General features: G+C 46.3%; 1 protein-coding gene and 1 pseudogene across 2 annotated transcripts in view; one reads left to right on the top strand and one right to left on the bottom strand.

Moving 5' to 3' along the window:
- LOC126539808 (uncharacterized) overlaps nucleotides 1-23,923 on the top strand; it is a 94,664-nt gene that overhangs the window by 42,468 nt on the left and 28,273 nt on the right. The gene's annotated exons all lie outside the window — the stretch shown is intronic.
- LOC140216219 (uncharacterized) overlaps nucleotides 15,486-23,923 on the bottom strand; it is a 9,166-nt pseudogene continuing 728 nt past the window's right edge.

The following is a 23,923-nucleotide window of genomic DNA, read 5'->3' as shown; positions in this document are numbered from 1 at the left end:
GTCTCTGATGGGAAAGTCAAAATGAAGTATGCTCTCTGGAGACAAACACATAAGGGCAAGTGTCATTGAAAAGTTAGAAATGTGTTTAAAAGAAAGCCGATTAGTTGTGAGAAGTGACTGCTTTTTGTCTTGCCTCTGAACAGATATATCCACGTGGTAAAAAATAATGGTACAATGAAATTGGATATTTGCAATGAGCGCGGTACCTGTGTTCATTGTAAAAAGCAACCGCTCATGCTGGTTAGGTGCTTACATACATTTAACAATTTTATTAGCTTACATTTAACAGCACGTGAATACAAGCGTGCAAATAGAAACCACTGTGATTCTGTATTGTAAATGCTGACGTGAAGCAGGCAGATTTTCATGTCCTCCTTTTTTATATTTTTACACTTAGGTTTAGATATATGGCTTCCTTTTAGGTTCCAGGAAGGGGAAGCATTGGGGGAAGAGAATGCCATGTTTAAGAAGTCATTATCGTTTACGTGCATGCTCATGAAACCAGTTCATTAGAAGTGCTTTTGCCTCCCAAAGCGACAGCAAGAAGCAATTAAGGCCTTTAACTGAGTACATCTTGGTGCACACCTTACGTCTTAGAAGCCAGAGAGTCACTTGGAATTGAAAATTATTTTCAAAATGTAAAATTCTAGTTTCTTCAATCCACTTGCCAACGAAGTATGCAAGTGGAGTTTGGGATGCGTTTAATGCAAAGAACTGAGAGCATCTGAGTAGAACACTTGTTCATCAATTGGCGGATGTGAACATATAGTGTTAAGCAAAAGCCCCTTAGTTTCATGGCTTCTGTAGGCATAATTCTTCTGGACTTAGGATAGAGTGCACAGTGACGTGATGTATTAATCTTCCTAGACACATATGTACTTGTTTTGAGACGAATATTCTGTAAGTGCGATAATTTTTCTTACTTTAGCGCATCTTGACCACTTCAGTAGGAAAAAAAGCTTTAGTTTCAGGTAGTTGGTTCATTGTGGGAGTATATGCATAGTCGCATGCAAAGTCCACGTGCATGGAAGGGATATATGAAACAGGATGGTGCCATTCTCAGTTTGTTTTGCTTCTTTGTTTGTCTTTTTCGTGCACTTCCCTGCCTGTACTTATACTTATGTCACGTTTGATGCACCATATTCATCACATATGATTTTTGTTTCACGTTTGCAGCCATGCTATACTTCAGTTACACTGCATATTCAGCGAGTCACAATAATTGATCATGTAATTATGCAAGCTGCTCCTCAGAAGTTTAGCATTCTTACCGTAATGGGAATGAAAAGGCACCATATATGAGAAGAAATTTGATGCGCAAGATTTTAATGCCAATGGTCCTTGCAGTTTTATACTCATTTGCTACACACTAGATAATATTGTAAATTTAATTTTATTTATTTGAGAGAAAGTGTAACGGATTCCAAAAGCACCAGGAAACTACTTTCGTGAGGAGGCCAACCGAATAGGAAATATAATACGCCTCTGCACCGATTTGAGACCAGGCAGGATATTGCGGCGGAACCATGACAAGACAAACTTAGAAACAATGGGGTGCAGCCCATACATGAATAACTTTATTTAAAATATAAGGAAAGCGAGCTAGACCTGCAGCCTTACATGAGAATATACAACGCATTTCAAAATGCACTGTACTCTCAGTCAGGAACATCCATATGCTGTACAGGACGTTATCAAATGAGCTGCGGTCTTAGAATATGGCACACAAAAAAGTTTCTTGCGCAATTTATCTACGTTACCAGCCCCATGCATAGCAGCTCTTGTCATAACCTCTGGCATGTAAGTGCACGCGTTTTGTGCCATAAATGCGTTTGCTGGCCTGCAATGTGGCGTATATTTTTCTTCAATCACAGTGTCAATACTTTGTGAGTTTGCACATGTTTGTTCGATGTCTAACTTTCAATTTTATGCTTTATTTTTGAATAGAAGGAGCCAATTGAAATTAAAGGATATTTCTACACTGTAATACTGATGGAACTTTAAAGAATATAGTTGTTTCATTACAAGATGTGTTCTAAATTTCATGCGCATCATTGTAATCTGATTTTATGTGTTTGTCAGTATGTTTCTGAAATTATTATTAAGTTTGTCTTGTGACTGATCAATAAAGATTTTGACCTTTTAAGAGACCAAATGTTTCATGTGAATAACTCAGCAACTACAGATTACATCCCATTCTCCAAGCATAAGTGCAGAAGCTGCTTATGAAGGAATAAAATATTCCCCACATGTAAGTGCTGCGAATCCCTTCAAACGTGACATTTGAACTACATCGTGCTTTCACGCTATTGGGAAGAGTACTATCACTCTGTTCTGAAGGAGCACATGCACTCTGTTCGGGGAAGTATAAACATTCGGCTTGGAGGAGTAGAAGTACTCGGTTTGGAGGTGTAGAAGCACTCGGTCTAGGGGAGTACTATTATCGCTGTGGAGAGAGTATTAGCACTCTGTGGACTAGTACTAGCACTCCCTGTGGTTAGAGTATTAGCAGTCTGCGGAAGAGTACTAGCACTCCCTTGCGGTGGAGTAACAAAACTCTGTCAGGAGGAGTTGCTCCTGATATTGTCACTCGACGTGACAATATCATTTTTTACCTTTCAATTTCATAATGGCTACTATTATCCGTTGGAATGGTAGAGGTCTCTTACATAACTTAGGTGACATCAGAGACCTGTTATTAATCTTCTCTCCCGTGGCATTATGCTTACAGGAAACAAATCTAGGCGAAAAACACACAAATATTTTTTAAAGTTTCACTGTTGTACGGCGAGAACGTACGCAGACGAACCGGCCGAACAATCGCTGGTGTAGCCATTGTTCTGCAGGGTGGTATTGCAGCCAGAGAAGTTCCTATTAACAGTCACATAGAAGCTGTTGCTGTCACCATTTTAGCTCATAAAACCATCACCACTTGTTCAGTATACATTCCGCGACGTTCACATTGAAAGATCTAAAAGTTAATTTTAAACCAGCTACCTGAACCATTTTTAATAGGCGGTGATTTTAACGCACATAACACGTTGTGGGGTAGTAAAACAACTGACACAAGGGGTCAAACAATTGAAGATTGTATCCTAACAAACGACATATGCCTTTTAAACACTGGTGCGGCAACTTACTGCTGCCCAAGCACAGGAGCTATGAGTTGCCTAGATCTGGGACTGTGCTCGCCTTCTCTTTTTGGCGATTTTTAGTGGAGCGTTATTGAGAACCCCTATGGTAGTGACCATATGCCTGCTATCATTAAAAGAACATCTCCTTTTCCTACCATCCCACTGAGGCCACCCCGTTGGAAACTCCATCTAGCAGACTGGCCTCTCGTTACTGAAAAGGTCATTCTGGATAACATATCAGATGAGTTAACCATAGACGAAGTGAATGACAAGACCACCACCTGTATACATGCTGCAGCAGTAGGAACAATCCCACAATCGTCTGGCTTCCTAAGAATACACCTAAAACCCTGGTGGACGAAGGAATGTACGCAAACAAAAAGACTACAAAACAAAGCATGGGGTATCTTTCGGCGATACCCAACACAAGATAACCTACTCTCTTTCAAAAAACGAAAGCCAGGTACACACGCAGACAAGCCGAAAGACAGTCCTGGAAAAATTATGTCCCGTCAATAAATAGCTGAACAACTTCCAAAAGAATGTGGGATCAGGTTCGTAAGTTTAGAGGCGACTACGCTCCTTACACGATACCCATACTTTTACCCCCAGACACACAAACAAGTTTAGTAGAACAAGCAGACACTTTAGGGGCGCATTTTCATGATATATCAAGCTCAGTAAACTATTCTTCGGCATTTCTAAAATACAAGCAATCAGCGGAAAAACTCAAACTTCCGAGCGCTGGAAGTTCAGAGAGATCGTATAATGCCCCCTTAACACTGCCGGAAATCAATAGAGTACTCACCCTTGACAAAACAGCACCTGGTCCGGACTGAGTACATTATGCAATGCTCGCTCATGTATCTCCTAATGCACTTGAAACCTTGCTTCATTTTTAATACAATCTGGGAAACGGGAAAAATGCCGAAAGAGTGGAAGAAAGCCATGATTATTCCTTTCTTGAAAGCTGGAAAACCTCCCACAAGAGCAACCAGCTACAGGCCTATAGCACTCACAAGTTGTCTTGCAAAGTCTTATGAAGCCATTATAAACATAAGATTGACATTCGTCCTTCAAACGGAGAACCTGCTAGATAACCATCAGAGTGGGTGCAAGAAAGGCTGCTCGACAACGGACCACCTAGTCCGGCAGAACACGAGATACGTGCGGCCTTTCTACAGAAGCAATATTGTCTCACTGTGTTCTTTGATCTAGAAAAGGCGTACGACACAACATGGAGGTTTGGTATTTTAAGGGGCTTAGCAGATTTAGGAATCCGAGGGAGAATGCTCAAATGACTAGCCGATTTCATGTCGTACTGAACATTCTAAGTGCGTTTAGGAACGGCGCTGTCACGTGTAATCATTCAGGAAAATGGTGTGCCACAAGGATGCGTATAAAGCGCAACATTGTTTGTGGTGAAAATGAACTCGGTCAATAAGGTAATTCCATCTTCTTTAATGCATTCATTATATGTGGATGATCTACAAATTGCGTGTCGTGCATCGAACCTGACATTCTGCGAAGGGCAAATTCAAATTACATTAAATAATCTAACGCAGTGGCCGTCTGAAAACGGTTTTCGTTTCTCAAGTGCAAAAACTATTAGTGTTGTCTTTACACAAAAGATAAGGGTGGCATCTGGTTGTAGGCCTAAGTTACAAGAAGCCACACTACCAGTAAAACAAGAAGACAAGTTTCGGGGTGTTCTGTATCATAAAAAGTTGAACTTTCTCGCTCACATAAAGAGCCTTAAAATAAAAGCAAACAATGCACTTAACGTCCTCAAAGTCCTGTCCCGGAAGCGCTGGGGCTCTGACCGTGAATGCCTGCTACGCACCTACCGTACTTTGCTGCACAGCATATTAGATTATGGTAGCACCATATACGGTTCAGCCAGACAGTCTTACGTCCGACGACTTGATCCAGTTCATAACCTTGGACCACGACTGACAAGTGGTGCTTGCAGAACATCGCCTGTCCAGAGTTTGTATGTTGACTGTAATGAACCTCCTTTACAGCAGCGCAGAGTGCTACTTTTTCTTACGTACTCAGAGTTCAGCCCTCACCACAACACATATGCTTCAATATTCTCACATAGTATAACTCACGCTTACACTATACAAACAAACCAAACATGATTAGGCCACTTGTCCGGCTATATGAGGAATATATATGGGATTATGACATTCCTCGCGAAGTCTTTCAGGTTGCGAGAAAGCCACAGCATTTGCCCCCGTGGCACGATTTCGCACAGTTATGTTATTGCACATTGACACATGTAAAGAAGAAAGACACCCCACACGAACACATTATACAAGAAGTCCGCTTTTTACAGGACCAATATCAAAATTACATGGAATTTTACACTGATGGCTCTAAAACAAATAAACACGTGGGTGTGGGGGCCGTAACAGAACACTGGGAAAGAAGTATTCGTTTGCCACAGCACGCCTCTGTCGACACAGCTGCAATCTATGCAATGTGGACTGTGGTTAAAAAGATCATCGCTGAAAAACAAGAAAACACAATCATATACACTGATTCATTAAGCACGCTGAAGGCTGTTCACATGAAATCCGAATGTGAACCCCTGATAGGCCATACCTTAAACATGATAACAATAAACAAATACGGCAGGTCAATAAGGTTTTGCTGGGTACCAAGCCATGTTGGTAAACCGGGTAACGAAGCAGCGGATAGAGGCGCATCAATGGCAGCGTACAAAAACATTAGAAATACAGCACTTTCATATAAAGACAGTATCAATGCGATTCGGAAGGCCTTGACGTCAAAATGGTAATACGTTTGGGACAAATGTTTGAACAACAAGCTACATCTTATTAAACCTGTAGTTGGCGAGTGGAAATCATGCAGTCACCAGCAACGGTACTACGAGGTGATCTTGTGTCGACTTCGAATTGGACACACACATATGACGCACAATTTCTTCCTCCGAAAAGAAGACCCGCCAACCTGCGAAAAATGCCATGAGCCTCTTACACTCATACACATCCTAATAAGATGTCCACACGTCGACACACTCAGACGGAGGTTTATACACAGCCTGTATAATTTGCACACTCCATTACACCCTGCCATATTACTAGCAGATGACCGCCTAGTGTCATTTGCTAGCCTGTTCGGCTTTTTAGAAAAAACTGGTTATTTACATCAACGATAATGTAATGCAGGTTTACCTCCTCTAACGTTGCGTTCCATTTTGTCTTGTGTCTCGCGCAGCATGGCCTTAGTTGCCTTTGTGCCATTAAACCCAAACTAACCAACCAACCAACATCCCGCCGAATCCTTTTCCATCATAAAGGACACCATAACAGTATTGGTGAAGCAGCAGAAGATCGACGATAAGACAGCACGCTCCTGGATCCCGCTTAGTACACTAACCGGAGGCTTTTACGTGCAGCCAAAGATACATAAACCAGCTAATACAGGCCATCCCATTGTTTCCGGCATAAGAACAATCACCGAAAACACCTATCGTTACGTGGACTGTTTAATCAAATTTATTCCAAACACATTTTCTTCTTTCGTTAAAGATACTAATGCTTTTCTTAACGACATAGTAGACCTAACCGTTACTGAAGGCTCGCTTCTGGAGACGATGGATGTTACTTCGCTCTACATGAATATTCCCCATAGGGATGGCATTCAGCCTATCTTGAACTCCTGTGAACACATTCAGTGTAATAGCCCGATTGACAGCTCAACCCCCGAGGTTCTGCTGAAGTTAGTTCTCGAGTTTAACAACTTCGAAATTAGCAGTTCTCATTATGTACAAATTAGTGGAACATCCAGAGGAATGAAAGTAGGCCCTAACTATGCCAACATCTTCATGGGAGTGCTCGAAAGCGCATCCTCTAAGTGTACGACTTAAACCTATGTAGTCTAAACGCTACACCGACGATATATTTTGTATTTTGACACATTGGGAAACAGAACTTTTAAACTTCATTGCGGCATTCAACCAGGAACACCCCGCTATCAAATTCTCACATCATTATTCACTTTCTTCTGTACACTTCCTTGACGTCACTATTACTATTTCCGATGAACGCATAATTACAAAACTCTGCAAAAAAGCCAATTGACAATCATCAATTTCTTCATTCTGAAAGAAGCCAGGTGCGTCATTTCAAGACTACGATTCCATATGGCCAGGCATATTCCATATGGCCAGGCGCGTATGCTCTGAATAAGAGGATTTTATTTCTTGTTGCCAGGGAGTGAAAAAGAAATTTCCCAGCCGTTATTATCCGGAAATATTAGCGATCACGCGATACACCCAGCGTCCGGACACGACCGAATGGGCGCTCTAAAGGGCAGAAACAAGCTTACTTGCTCCCGCGCGGCTCATTTGATACTCACACATGCCGCGTCTAACCCTAAGGTCTCAGGCATACTACGCAAACACTACAATATCCTTGCCTAAAACGACATGTTACAGGCCATATTTCCTGAGCCACCTCTGTCGTGTACAGGCGCTCGAAAAACATAGGTTACATACTAACCTCTTCGAAAATCGCCACTTCTAGCCCGACCGCTTGCAGTCGCTGTAAAAAAAACCACGTTCAACAGTCTGCCCTCATATGACACCTACGTTGACTGCCACCAGCACAGCCATCCAATTCACGTTAACAATTAAAGGCAGTTTCTACTGTGATTCATCTAACGTAGTGTACTTGCTCGAGCGCGGTATTTGCCACATGCAATACATAGGTTATGCCAACACAGCTTTAAGGATACGGTTTAATCATCACAGATTGCATGCCAAATCGCAAACAAACTTACCACTCCCGAAACTGGTTAACATACCGGGCTACTCATTTAACAACCTCAAAGTAACGATAATCGAATCTGGATTCCTCACCAGCCATGACCATGAGCTTCGTGAATCTTCCCTCATTCATAACTTTTGCACTCTCGTCTGGAATAAAGGAACGCAAAGGAAGGCTAACCTGTCTAACTTGAGAATGAGCACGAATACCTATTTACCTCGCAGTATGGTGCATATGTGCTTCCATCGCGTCTTTTTACTTCTTACACAAGTGCCTTTTGACGAATGTGGCTAGAAGTTATACGCTTAACATGTACATTTTAGATCATTTGAGGTCGCTCTTAGAGCTGCCACGCGCTGACATCACGCCTACGTATGTGTATATGTACGTCATTCTGTTTTCACTACGCAGAATCATGGAAACCACTGCCACTTACCTGAGAGTCATGTTTGTATATATTGTACGCTGAACACATCTGCATTTCATTTCTGTATTCCAGTATGCGTGTCATTGACAATGATTTATAATGCGCAGCATAAGCTCGAGTCAGCGCAGATCGTACGCCATCTACGCTCGATATCGTGCTTTGAAAGGTGTGTATGAATGATTGATGCGTTACTCTACTCTGACGAAGGCTGGTCAACCAGCCGAAAACTTTAAGTAAACACATCTTAATTCGGAAATGTTCGTCGTCTGTTTCCTCCATTTATATATATATATATATATATATATCATGAGAAGCCAACAAACACTGACACCAAGGACAACAGAGGGGAAAATACTTGTGCTTGATAAATGAAATAAAGATACGGTGAATTAATCGAAATTAATGCGGATGAAAAAACAACTTGCCGCAAGTGGGAACCGAACCCACAACCTTCGCATCTCGCGTGCGATGCTCTACCAATTGAGCTACCGCGGCGCTGTTTCGCCATCTACTTCCTTGGGTATTTAGGTGTACTAGTAGAACCATACGGGTTTAGCCAGCGCCACCACTCACAGACCTTGGCGGAGGACGTGGAACGTCCTTTTTGCCGTAGGCGTCACGACAACGTGATCTGTTTGGTTGAAGGCAACTGCTCAATAAACCCGCATATGCTACCTGAAGGCATCAATGTTGCCGGATTCGAGACCCTCGTTATGTAATAAACGAGAAGAAAGGGATTAACCGAGGGGCCCTATTTTTATTAGTAATATCTTGAGAAGCGAACAAACACTGACACAAAGGACAACATAGGGCAGATTACTTGTGCTTAGTAAACGAAATAAAGAAACGAAAAATTAATGGAAAGTAAAGTGGATGAAAAAACAACGCCTGCATATATATATATATATATATATATATATCTATATATATATATATATATATATATATATATATATATATATATATATATATATATCATCAGCCTGGTTACGCCCACTGCACGGCAAAGGCCTCTCCCATATTTCTCCAACTACCCCGGTCATGTACTAATTGTGGCCTCGTTGTCCCTGCAAACTTCTTAATCTCGTCCGCCCACCTAACTTTCCGCCGCCACCTGCTACGCTTCCCTTACCTTGGAATCCAGTCCGTAACCCTTAATGACCACCGGTTATCTTCCCTCCTCATTACGTGTCCTGCCCCTGCCCATTTCTTTTTCTTGATTTCAACTAAGATGTCATTACCTCGTGTTTGTTGCCTCACCCAATCTGCTCTTTTCTTATCCCTTTCACCTATCATTCCGCTTTCCATAGCGCGTTGCGTCTTGCTCAATTTAAGTAGAACCCTTTTCGTAAGCCTCCAGGTTTCTGCCCCGTAGGTGAGTACTGGTAAGACATAGCTGTTACACACTTTTCTCTTGAGAGATAATGGCAACCTGCTGTTCATGATCTGAGAATGCCTCCCAAACGCACCCCAGCCCATTCTTAGTCTTCTGATTATTTCAGTCTCATGATCCGGATCCGCGATCACTACCTGTCCTAATTAGATGTATTCCCTTACCTCTTCCAGTGCCTCGCTACCTATCGTAAACTGCTGTTCTCTTCCGAGACTGTTACACATTACTTTAGTTTTCTGCAGATTAATTTTTAGACCCACCCTTCGGCTTTGCCTCTCCAGGCCAGTGAGCATGCATTGCAGTTGGTGCCCTGAGTTAGTAAGCAAGGCAATATCATCAGCGAATCGCAAGTTACTAAGGTATTCATTAACTTTTTCCCCAATTCTTCCCAATCGAGGTCTCTGAATACCTCCTGTAAACACGTCGCGAATAGGATTGGAGAGATCGTATCTCCCTGCCTGACGCCTTTCTTTATTGGGATTTTGTTGCTTTCTTTATGGAGGACTACTGTGGCTGTAGAGCCGCTATAGATATCTTTCAGTATGTTTATATACGGCTCGTCTACACCCTGATTCCGTAATGCATCCATGGCTGCTGAGGTTTCGACTGAATCAAACGCGTGCTCGTAATCATATATATATATATATATATATATAATTCAAGGAAAAGTTCTGTAGGTCCGGTGCATAGGTAGTTGAATACACGAAAGAGCACACTCACGAAAATTGAATTTTTGAAGTTTTAACGTTGCGGCAGTGGCATGGCCTTCGTCAGATTCTCACGAAAGCCGTGCCACGGCCGAAACGGTAAAAGATTAAAAATGCAATTTTCGTAAGTGTGCTCCTTCGTTTATTCAACTATATATTTATATATATATATATATGTTGTTACGGAGGAATAAAATATGTGTATTTACAATATATACAGTTACGAGGTTGCCATCAACCAGTTACCATCTACCGATCGTCGAGACACTTCAACCTCCTCTTTACCTCACAACGTCGTTTCGTCCACAGCGGCACAAACTCGTACGTGACATTAGCCCCCCGCGGCAGAAGCATCGTCTCGATGCTTCCTAGGGTTTCGAATCACTAAGCGCGTTATAGGGCTTTAGTCGGGAAACGTGCGCGATATAAGTTCTTGGTGGGGTAGAAAACGTCGAAGTCACAGGTGATATCTCATGTGAGGCTGGTTACTTGGCGAAGAACTCGGTATGGCCCGACGTATCGCGGCAACAGTTTTTCTCAAAGGCCGACGCGACGGGAGGGTAACAAAAGCAGGACAAGTGACCCAGGGCTGAAATGAACATCCCGACGACGACTGTCGTAACGGCCCTTCTGGCTAGTCTGAGACGCCAGAAGACGGTCACAGGCAATGCGATGTGCTGTGGCCGCGCGAACAATGGCGTCGTGAGCATAGAACGTGGTAGTGGTGGTATCGGAAGGGAGCAGCCAGTCAAGAGGCAGGAGTGGGTCACGGCCATATAGTAGATAAAACGGAGAGTAACCAGTATTATCGTGACGCGACGAATTGCACGCAAACGTCACGAAGGGTAAGCTGCAGTCCCAATACCGGTGATCATCGGACACGTACATGGAAAGCATGTCCGTGAGTGTACGGTTTAGACGCTCGGTGAGTCCATTTGTCTATGGGTGGTAAGCCGTCGTGAACTTGTGGGACGTTGAGCAAGAGCGAAGAAGGTCGCCGACAACTTTAGAAATAGTTATAACAGCGGCTTCTATCAGTCAGTAGCTGACGTGGGGCACCATGATATGGATCACCACATGAAGGAGAAAATCAGCCACACCAGTTTCGCAGCTCGTAGGGAGGGCCCGCCTTATGGCATAACGCATGGTATAGTCCTTCGCAACGGCCACCCACTTATTGCTCGAGGATGAAGTTGGAAATGGGCCAAGGAGATCCAGGCCGACGCTGTAAAATGGCCCACTGAGGATATCTATAGGCTGAAGGTGCCCAGCGGGAGACAATAGAGGCTTCTTACGGCATTGGCAAAGTTCGGAGGCAGCGGCGTAACTTCGAACAGAGCGATATAGCCCAAGCTAGAAAAATATCCTGCGCACACGGTCGTACGTACGGGAGACACCCAAATGACCAGCGGTGGGCACATCGTGCAACTGTGAGAGAATTGTCGAGCGCAGGTACTGGGGAACGACCAGAAGCAGTTCAGCACCACGTGGATTCATATTGCGTCGGTATAAGGTCCCGTCGTGGAGAACAAATATGCGGAGGGAAACGTCCTGTTGCTCCGACGTAAGGCGTTCGATGATGGTTCGCGAATATGGGTCACGACGCTGCTCGTCGACGTTGCGTGAGAAGTCGGAGATCGACAAAACGCAGGTATTCGTATTGGTTTCAGTGCCATCGGGAGGGTCGACAGGATACCGGGAGAGGCAGTCGGCGTCCTTATGTAGCCGCCCAAATTTGTAGGACACGGAAAAGGCGTACTCTTGCAGGCGTAAAGCCCAGCGGCCAAGACGGCCTGTCGGATCCCGGAGTGAGGATAGCCAACATAAGGCATGGTGGTCTGTCACGACGGTCAAGTGTCGACCGAACAAGTGAGGGCGGAACTTAGCAATGGACCAAACAAGGGCCAAGCACTCACGTTCTGTCATGGAGTAGTTGCGCTCTGGTACTGAAAGAATACGGCTAGCATACGCGATCACGCGATTGGTGTCCCACTGTCGTTTGGACAAGATAGCGCCAATGCCATGGCCGCTTGCATCAGGGCGAACTTCTGTGTAGGCATGCGGATCAAGATGACCCAACACGGGTGGATTGATAAGGCGACTTAAAGCGTTGAAAATGCTGCAGCCTGGTCGGGCCCCCAACAAAACGTGGTGTCCTTTTCGAGGAGGTCTATGAGATAACGACCGATTTCGGCAAAGTTCTGGATATATCGCCGAAAATTGCAACACAGCCCTATAAAACTTCGCACATCGGTAAAAGAACGTGGAAGCGGAAACTCACCAAGGGCACGAACTTTATCAGGATCAGGCTGGACGCTTGCAGCGTCAACCAAGTGACCAAGTACTCGTATTTGGCGGTGGCCGAAGTGGAATTTGGCAAAATTGAGTTGTAAGCCAGCTCGTAGAAAAACAGCAAGCATAGCTGATAGTCGCTAGAGGTGGTTCTCAAACGTCGGGGAAAAAACAATGACGTCATGAAGGTAGCAGAGGCATGAGGTCCATTTGAAACCGCACAGAAGAGAGTCAGTCATGCGCTCGAAGGTAGCAGGGGCATTGCACAGTCTGAAAGGCATCACTTTAAATTATTAGAGACCATCTGGGCTGATGAAGGCGGTCTTTTCGCGATCTCGTTCATCCACTGCGATTTGCCTGTAGCCAGAGCGCAAATCAATCGACGTAAAATAACTGGCACCGTGTAAGCATTCCAGCGCTTCATCAATACGCGGAAGCGGATACACTTCCTTTTTTGGTAATCTTATTAAGGTGACGGTAATCGACACAAGATCTCCAGGTGTTGTCCTTCTTTTTAACCAGAACGACAGGTGACGCCCACAGACTGCAGGAAGGCTCGATAATACCTTTGGAGATAATTTTGTCCACCTCCTTTTGGATCACCTGGCGTTCAGCCGCAGACACACGGTAGGGCTGCCGTGTATAGGTGGAGCGTCACCAGTGTGGATTGGATGGGTGACGACACGGGTTTGACCTAGCGGGCGATTGCCAATATTAAAGATGTCTTCATAAGATATCAGAGTGTGGCGAATGGCGTCGGCGTAAGCAGGTCGTAAATCAGTAGCTATCATTGGTGTAAGCTTGTCGTTGCGTGAAGTAGGAGGGGCAGAAGCTGCCGCAGTGTCAAATCGTGGTTCGGCCTTAGAGCAGCTACTCCACAGTCTTCCAAACGGGACAGCACTGCGAGATGTTTACCTTCAGGAAGCACTTGCAGACACGAACCAAAGTTCAGAAGAGGAATCCACGCTTGATTATTGACGAGAGTTACAATTGAGCTTGGTAGCGCTATTTGACGGGCCAGGAGGACGTCACAAAGTGAGGATATCACGTATGGACCATCTCGAGATGGTGGAGCAGACGACATGAGGACGTAAGTCGCAGCATCAAGTTGCAGTCTAAGAAATTCAGCAGAACGAAGTCGGGACTTGTGGTCGTGGGGGTCGGCCAAGTAATGGGGCAGTTCAAGGCGAGTCACTAACCATTGCACAGTCAATAAGTGCTGAATGGGCAGTCAGAAGGTCGATTCCGAGAATCACTTCGTGGGGACACTCGGCCAGTACGGTGAACAGGACTAACAATGGACGGCCGGCAATTAATCGTAAGACGGACGGTGCACATTCCCTTCATGGCTGTTGTAGTGCCGTTAGCTACTCGGACGGCAGGCTACTCGGCAGCTGTCAGTACTTTACGGAGACGGCTACGAAAATTTGATCGCATAGCCGACACCTGAGCTCCAGTATCGATGAGGGCTTGAACGGGTGCATCATCAACAAAAATTTCAACAAGGTTCGGTCGAGCAGTAGGCGTCAGCAGAGGTTTTGCAGTCCGAGTCGTCAATGAAGCCGCACCTCCGGGCGCTGCATTGCTTAGTTTCCCGAGAAGGGGCCCGCGTAGGACGGGGACGAGGGACGACGAGGTGTAGGCGAGCAGGACTGACGCGTTTCGGTGACGGCGAGCGTCTAGTGGTGTTTCCTCGAGGTGGAAGGCCGGCATGATATGGTTCAGAGAGGGGCGATAGAGGCCGATGGTCTCGGTCGAAGCGGCGATCAGCATATGGTCGAGGCGAGGAGTATCACAGAAGGGCAGCGGATTGGGCGAGTTGGTGTTCCATGGTAACAATAAAATTCAAACAGCGCTAGACGACAGGACCAGCGGAGGAGTACCAGCGGCTACTACGGCAGTGGCGGGAGATGTGACCCACCCTGGAGAAAGAAAGCAAATTGGCCTGTCATCCGGTGTGTGCCACTCAGAACGGTTCCGATATCGATTTGCGAACGACTGTCGAGGTACAGCAGAGGCAATGACAGGAGCGGTAGAGGTGGGACGGGGGCGTACGGCAGACTGGATGTCCATGTCTGCAATTTCTTGGCGGACAACTGCTTGAATTAGCGAGATGGTCATGTCATGCGTACGGGGGCAGTGAGAAGTTGGAGCCATAGCCTCAAGTCTGTGAAGGATAACGTGCGTCAAGCTTGGCGCTGTAGGCGAATGTGACGCTGGAGGGTCGTTATATGACGTCGGAGGATCGTTGCAGGAGGAAGTGGCAGTCATATTCGGAAGTCGGTCGAAGCGTGGTACGATGCGTTTGCTCTTTGCTTGCTCAAAATTCCAGCATTTCTTAATGATGGGCACAACCGTTGAGCAGTTCCTGCAAAGGAGGAGGTTGAACGCATCGTCCGCGATGCCCTTCAATATGTGCCCGACCTTAGCGGCCTCCAGCATGTCCGTGTCCGCTTTGCGGCAGAGAGCCACAACGTCTTGAATATACGCGACGTACCATTCGGTTGATGTCTGGGCTCGAGGCGCTAGCTCTTGCTTGGCCTCCATTTGACGTCTCGCAGGTCTTCCGAAAAGATCGCGTAGCTTTTCCTTGCAGCAGCCCCAGCTTCTAATGTCGGCTTCATGCGTCTCGAACCATACCTCCGCGGCTCCTCCCAAGTAAAAGATCACGTTGGCCAGCAAAAGTGTGGCATCCCACTTGTTGTGCTTACCGACGCGTTCATACGACGTCAGCTAGTCTTCGACGTCGACCTTGCCAGTGCCGATGAAGTTTCCCGGGTGATGTAGCTGGGTCAGCACTGCTTCCACTGGTGTCTGAGCGATGGAGGCAGCGTCAGCGGCGGAGGCAGCGTTAGTAGCCATAACTGCAGAACCGATGTGACGCCCGCTGCGAAGATCTAAGGCCGGCTTGTGGCGAGAGTACCCCGCACGTCTACCGAAATGTTAAGGCAGAATAAAATATATGTATTTACAATATATACAGTTACGAGGTTGTAGCTCAGTAGTAAGGGTACCGCCATCTACCGATCTTCGAGACACTTCAACCTCCTCTTCACCTTACAACGTCCTTTCGTCCACAGCGGCACAAACTCATACGTGACGATGGATGGATGGATGGATGGATGGATGGATGGATGGATGGATGGATGGATGGATGGATGGATGGATGGATGGATGGATGGATGGATGGATGGATGGATGGATGGATGGATGGATGGATGGATGGATGGATGGATGGATGGATGGATGGATGGATGGATGGATGGATGGATGGATGGATGGATGGATGGATGGATGGATGGATGGATGGATGGATGGATGGATGGATGGATGGATGGATGGATGGATGGATGGATGGATGGATGGATGGATGGATGGATGGATGGATGGATGGATGGATGGATGGATGGATGGATGGATGGATGGATGGATGGATGGATGGATGGATGGATGGATGGATGGATGGATGGATGGATGGATGGATGGATGGATGGATGGATGGATGGATGGATGGATGGATGGATGGATGGATGGATGGATGGATGGATGGATGGATGGATGGATGGATGGATGGATGGATGGATGGATGGATGGATGGATGGATGGATGGATGGATGGATGGATGGATGGATGGATGGATGGATGGATGGATGGATGGATGGATGGATGGATGGATGGATGGATGGATGGATGGATGGATGGATGGATGGATGGATGGATGGATGGATGGATGGATGGATGGATGGATGGATGGATGGATGGATGGATGGATGGATGGATGGATGGATGGATGGATGGATGGATGGATGGATGGATGGATGGATGGATGGATGGATGGATGGATGGATGGATGGATGGATGGATGGATGGATGGATGGATGGATGGATGGATGGATGGATGGATGGATGGATGGATGGATGGATGGATGGATGGATGGATGGATGGATGGATGGATGGATGGATGGATGGATGGATGGATGGATGGATGGATGGATGGATGGATGGATGGATGGATGGATGGATGGATGGATGGATGGATGGATGGATGGATGGATGGATGGATGGATGGATGGATGGATGGATGGATGGATGGATGGATGGATGGATGGATGGATGGATGGATGGATGGATGGATGGATGGATGGATGGATGGATGGATGGATGGATGGATGGATGGATGGATGGATGGATGGATGGATGGATGGATGGATGGATGGATGGATGGATGGATGGATGGATGGATGGATGGATGGATGGATGGATGGATGGATGGATGGATGGATGGATGGATGGATGGATGGATGGATGGATGGATGGATGGATGGATGGATGGATGGATGGATGGATGGATGGATGGATGGATGGATGGATGGATGGATGGATGGATGGATGGATGGATGGATGGATGGATGGATGGATGGATGGATGGATGGATGGATGGATGGATGGATGGATGGATGGATGGATGGATGGATGGATGGATGGATGGATGGATGGATGGATGGATGGATGGATGGATGGATGGATGGATGGATGGATGGATGGATGGATGGATGGATGGATGGATGGATGGATGGATGGATGGATGGATGGATGGATGGATGGATGGATGGATGGATGGATATTGTGAAGTTTAGTGTTATGCGAAGCATTCTGCTGATACCTGGCTATTTAGCCTCGCCTATTCTTGTGAAAACATTTGCGAGAAGGTACAGCGTGTATGTTAAAGAATTATCTTTGTGACACGAATTCGTGCGTGACAATAGTTACAGCACGAAGGTACGATCATGACTGACTATGTAAGCATGACTACGATGAGGACGACAAAGGGTTGAGTGCAACGACTACATCAATGATGACGATATGATGATGGCGCTAATGCCATAACGCTTGCTCGGCGTGCTGCTTCTGTGCTCCCTTCTCAGCAGCATCGATTTCGCATCGGAGCTATGGGGAAGTTGCTGTCACGTTTAAGGCGGCAAACTGTTGCTATCCTGCTTTTCTTAGATTGCAAAATACTTCTAAAACAAAATATACCTGCGACCTGTGTTACTTTCATTGCTTCTTGCATTTATTTTCAAGTCATCCTCAACCAAGCACTGCAACCGCGGGCGGTCGCTTCTCACTGCTTAGCTGCGATGCTTTATATACGCAAGCTCTCTTTACACGTGGAAGCGGGGGCTGAAGATTGCCACAATGTTTAAGAGAAAAGGAGCACAGACGCTTAGGAGTAAACGCTTTCCGTCCCGTAGGCATTGCAAAAAGCTTTTTCGCTGAATGTGTCTCTAGCGAGGTCGAATTGTGTGACGTACTTACAGTGCTAAATGCGCCACAGCATAGCAAATACACAAGGGAGCCAATAGCCATAGACTCCTTCCATACATCCGAGTGGAGCAGTACAGCGCAACAGCACTCAGATAAACAGACAAAAAATGACACACGCACTAATGGCACATGCGCATCAAGCCTTCTTGAACTGAAGTAATAAAATTTTGAGTTAGAGAGAGAACGTGCCCAATAGCATGAATTTTTCAAGCAGTTCGCACCCTCGTTTTTAAAGGGAAAGGCTGCAAATATTATTCCGCTTTTTTGCAAAATACTTCTCAATTACATGGATGCTAAAAAAAAAACTGGTGCGCACTCGCAACTTCTGTAATGATTTTCAGGACGTTAGAACTTAAGGAAATCCTGTGGTTTTACGTGCCCACACCACAATCTGATTATGATGCACGCCGTAGTGGGGAAACCGCTGACTAATTTTGAAAACCTCTGGTTCTCTAGCGTGCGCCCCAATGCACGGTACACGGGAGTTTTTTGCATTTCGTTCTCACTAAATGCGGGCGCCGAGCTCGGGATTCGATCGCTCTCCCGCCTGCTCAGCAGCGCAACGCACTACCCGCTAGGCAAACAATGCGTGTCGTTTTCTGGATGTCCTGATCTATCCAAAGCCTGCAACTGTACATGGTGGTCCCTCAGGCGGTCGTTGAAGCAAAGGCTGGATTGGTCAATGTATCATGTGGCGCATGATTAGAGAAATACAGCATGCCTCGCCTATGCTGCATGCGACAAAGTTCATAGCAAGCTTTATTTCTTTTCTACCCAGGCTGCATCTTGTACCGCACATGTGGTTTTTCTCGAGGCCTCCCGTAGATTTTCATTCTACGGAACCTAGGTCATCATACCCGACACGACGGCAACCAGCCTGCTCGCTTCAGGCAATGCGGTTCGCTGCTTTTAACCCATTGGCCCCCTTCACAGGCAGTGAATGGTGTTGCAGGCTTTAGCTTCGCTTTGTCTGACCAGGGGTGCGATCGGAGATGGTTGTTCGGCGCGTTCGTTCGGTTACCGGCGCGCGCGATTGGCCTACTCCGCGCCGACGTCGCCAGCCGCGGGGCGCCGCCCCGTTTTTGGTGACGTCAAAAGGACGACACGCTCCTGTCAATCATCCGCCCACCGAGCATTTCGTCCGAACGCGACGGGAGTTGAGAAGTTTGGAGCGATCATACGGCTTCGCATGGCGCGTCTGGTGGATTGGATTGGATCCAACAGGCGGTCTTTTCGGCTGCGGAATGGCACGTTTAATCCAATCCATAGTTTAATTCTAGAAAATGGCGCTTCCGTTGGAAACGTAGGTTGTTGCGCTGGCGTTTCTAGTGGAAGGAGGAGAGCGGGTGGCGATGCGAAACGCGTTTGAAGAAATGGCAGAAAGTGAATTCCGGCGTCGTTTTTGTTTCTCGAAACAAATAATTTGTTGGTTGTACAGAGAAATCGACAACATCATCGGTGCCAGCGAGCCACTGGGATGTTGTCGCTGCCTCTTGAAAAGTGCGCCGTTCTTCCCGTCGTTTTTTTTTTCTTTTTCCTTCTCGCTGTGTGCGACACCACCTAGGGACGACGCAAAGAACCTAACAGTTATAAAATGCAGTAGTCACACGTACTACTATTTGAAAACGTGTTTGGGCTTGAAAAGAAAAAATACATTTTTTTAGATACAGATTTCATTCAATTGGAAGACGAGAAACATTTGGCTTTGTAGTATACTGTTTGCAAGCAGACGACAAACGACGGAGGTAAACTTCCGGGGAGGTCACCGCTTCCTGATTGGCTGCTCTCTCCGCCCCGCTGTCACAAATTTTGCATACTGCAACTTTGTGACGTTGCAGCAACTGAACAGAACGCGTATCGAACAAAATATCTCCGATCGCGCCCCAGTATAGCAATGTTCGGATATGATTTCCGCAATAAAGCGGACAGGCAGCATTCCAATAAGCAAAAGAATGACCGTTTATTTCACAGTGCACTTATATAGACAAGGGATCACGTGATCCGTGCAAAAGGAATGCGCGCACTGGCTGCGCAGTGATATGCGACGTCACGCTATAGCACTTCTTCCCCCTTAGATTAATTCCGAAAGTCACTGGCTTGGTATCTGTTCGGGGGATGTCGCACACGTGCACTAGGACGAAAAATTTGCAGCTCGGCTGCAGATGCAGGGTCTGGCTGGTTCGAAGAGCCGGGGACAGCTGTTCCGGGAGTGGGCGATTCAGATACAGGAAGCTGATGATTTGCAGACTCTGTGGCGCCTGGAACCACGAGAGGTGGCATGGCGACTGGCCCACTAGACATCGGAACAGACGGATGAGCTGCGTCTTCCAGTTTGTACTGGCGGGAAGCTTGAGGAACCTGAGCTTGTGTAGCGGGCTCTGATGTGGTCCGCATGCGTAAATCGCACCGCCTGCGATACTTTCACCAGATAGGTAACGGGACTAACAACCTGCGTCACGACACCATCGTCCCACGACACTCTTTCACCTCGCACAGTTTTCACCCACACAGCGTCCCCCACAGCAAAACATCGAGGAACCCCACGCGACGCATCATTGTGTTCTTTGATGCGCTGTGGCTGCTCCCGCATGGAGCGCGTAAAATTGGTTTTAGCAAAGAAAGCTTCACGCGTGGCTGTCTTTTCAAAAACAATTCTGCCGGAGTCTCGTCAGTGGTACTGTGTGGAGTATTCCGATAACTCATAAGATAGCTGTCCAAGCACTCCAGGAAGGAATGTTTCTTGTAGCTAAGTTCATCATGTAAGACTTGCTTATACAGGGTTTGTATCGTCTGCACTAAACGCTCGGCCGCTCCGTTAGAAGCCGCATGGTACGGCGGCGTCTTAACATGCCTTACACTGTTCACACTAAAGAACGTTGAGAGTTCTTCAAAAATGAATTGTGGTCTGTTATCACTCACCAGTACCTCTGGCATACCGTAAGCGGCAACCACACAACGTAACTTTTCAATGGTTCTGTTAGCAGTAGTGGATGACACAGGCCAGACCTCGATCCATTTCGAGAACACGTCGACGAGGACCAACAACGCCTGGCAGCGTTTTACAACATAGTCGACGTGTACGCCTTGCCAGGGTTTTGTGGGATAATTCCATGGCTGCAAGGGAACCAGTGAAGCCGCGTTCTGAACGGCCTGACACACCCGACACTGTCGAACGTAGCTCTCAATCGAAAGGTCGAGACCCGGCCACTACACAAAGCTTGCTAGCGCTTTCATGCGGCTAGCTCCCAGATGTTCATGCGATTGATGCAAGACCGATAGCCGAAGCTTATCAGGTATAATCACCCTTCACCCCATGTTACGCATTCTTGCTCTACTGATAGCTCATCGCGACGTGAATAAAATGGCCTCAACTCTTCGGAGCTCCGCGAAGGCCAGCCATTTAGAATGAAGTGCGTCATGCTAGACAAGGCGGGGATCCCGTCTGGTAGCTTTAGCCACGTCATCCGATTTTAGGGGCGTGCTGTCAAACAGCAAAAGATACTCGGTAGGCTCGTCGGCCGCTACAATATGCCGTGGTAGCCTGGACAGAGCATCAGCCACTTCCACGTTTCTTCCTTTCCGATATCTTAGTTTATACCTGCACGCTGCCAACGTAATTGCCCATCTTTGCATTCGAGCTGCAGCAAGTGTAGGCACAGGTTTGCCTTGGCCTAATATTTCGAGCAGTGGCGGATGGTCTGTGTGGAGAGTGAACTCTCTTCCATAGAAGTAGCGGTGGCATTTTTTGAACCCGAACATCAGTGCTGATGCTTCCCGCTCACCCTGAGCATAGTTCTCAGCTGATGTAAGTGTTCTAGACGCAAACGCCACTGGCCTCTCTTGTCCCTCTGCAGTCTCATGAAAAATAACAGCACCCAATCCGTACGATGAAGCATCACACGACAGAGCAATTGGTTTCGCTACGTCGTAAAATGTGAGCACAGTTTGACAAGCAACTGCTTCGTAGCAGCTTAAAGCTTCGCTACACTCCCGTGTCCACAACCACTTTTCGCCCTTGCGCAACAGACAATACAATGGTTCTGCCACGCAGGCAATGTTGCTTAAAAACTTTGCGTAAAAGTTTAACATACCTAGATAAGCCTTTAGCTCCGTTCGGAAAGTGGGCTGTGGCGCTTCCGTGAACGCCTTTATCATTTCTTTCGTGGGATAGATACCGTCAGCGCGCACAGTGTGACCTAGGTAAGTCACAATTTTCCGAAAACAACGACACTTTTCTTCTTTCAAAGTCACATTGTAATGATTAGGCTACCGCAGGACTAGTTACAACGTATTTTGGCGGTCGGTTAAGCTTTTTTCCGACACAATGACGTCATCTATGTGACATCCTACGCGCGGTATGCCCTTTAGCACCTCATCCATGAAGGACTGAAAAATGGCTGGCGTACTGGCTGCACCAAACGGTAAGCGCTGGAACTCGAAAAGTCCCGTGTGCGTATTAACCCTTTCAGACGCTCTACACAACTGTACACAGCAGGAGAGTGCATAAATAGCAAAAGCACTGTGTAAAATAATGGTAATTAAGATGTGTTTCATACATCTCGAACCACTTATTATTGGAACTCGGCTGCAATTTTGGATAACGTGCAAAATGCTTTAGCAAAATGAGTGGGAAGGTAGACGGCTGGGTGTTTTTACTCTGTGTCAGTATGTTGTATGTAGCGGGTTCACTTCATTCATTGTTTTTCAATATGTCATACACCAGGAATAATTTTCAAGTGGCTGGATAAGTGCATTACAAGCTTTTCAAAACACGAAAATAGTATGTGTTCTCATATTTGATGTTCATGTAGCGAGTTTTCGCACGGAGTCGAAATATTGTAAACTGGACAAAACTCGCTAAACAATTGAAAATTCTTAATCTTTTCGGCAGCTGTACACTTTTTCTACGATTCTGAAGATGTAAGAGATGTGGTGAAAGCAAGTTTTCAATCAACGAGATACAGTGGCGTCTGAAAGGGTTAATAGTTAGCAGTGGTCGGCACTCGGTAGTAAGCGGAATCTGCTGATACGCGGCTGAAAGATCCAGCACACAAAACACCTTGCAACCCGTTATGGCAGAGTACAAGTCTTCCGGTAGAGGCAATGGGTAGTGGTCGGTCTTTAACACGGTATAATTGTCACTTTGTAGTCCCCGCACAATCTCAGCGAGCCATCTTTCTTCTGAATCACAACCACTGGCGTTGCCCAATTGCTTTCATTCACGCGGCGTATAACTCTGCTTTTTTGCAGCTTTTCCAGCTCCTTTTATATGTTATCTCGTAGCGCATATGGAACGTTTCTGGCCTTGCCAAAGGCTGGCGTACAGTTCCGATTTGAACTATCCTTGCTTCATAGTATTTTACTACTCCGGGTTGCTTAGAAAACACCCCTGGGAACTTTTGTTTTACTGCTTCCACTTTGCTAGCGTCGCTTCCATTTACAAACAACACACTTTTCCAGTCAAGCCTTAGCCTCTCTAGCCAATTTCGTCCCATCAGCAGTGGGATCTGTTTGCCGTGATCTTTGATAATGATAACTGGCAGTCGCAAAGACTGGTTTCCGGTCGTAACGAAAACGTTGCATTGCCACTTCACTGGTTCCCCAGTGTATGTTCTTAGAGTGACTCGCGATGGCTCGCACTTGACATGAAGAAATGCGTGCAGTCTAACACTATCAGGAATTACGGTTACAGCAGCTCCCGTATCTATCTGCATGCAGATGTCTTTCCCTTCTACGTTTACTTGAACTTCGTATCCAGAATGAACTGTTTTAATAACATGGTGCACCTCTAATTCAGAGTCAGTATCAGAGCAGTCCACCACGTTTGCAGTCGTTAGTTCTCTGC

This window comes from Dermacentor andersoni, chromosome 2 (assembly GCF_023375885.2).
Source record: "Dermacentor andersoni chromosome 2, qqDerAnde1_hic_scaffold, whole genome shotgun sequence".
In the NCBI taxonomy this organism is placed as follows: Eukaryota; Metazoa; Arthropoda; class Arachnida; order Ixodida; family Ixodidae; genus Dermacentor; species Dermacentor andersoni.
This window is presented reverse-complemented; position numbering and strand designations above follow the sequence as displayed.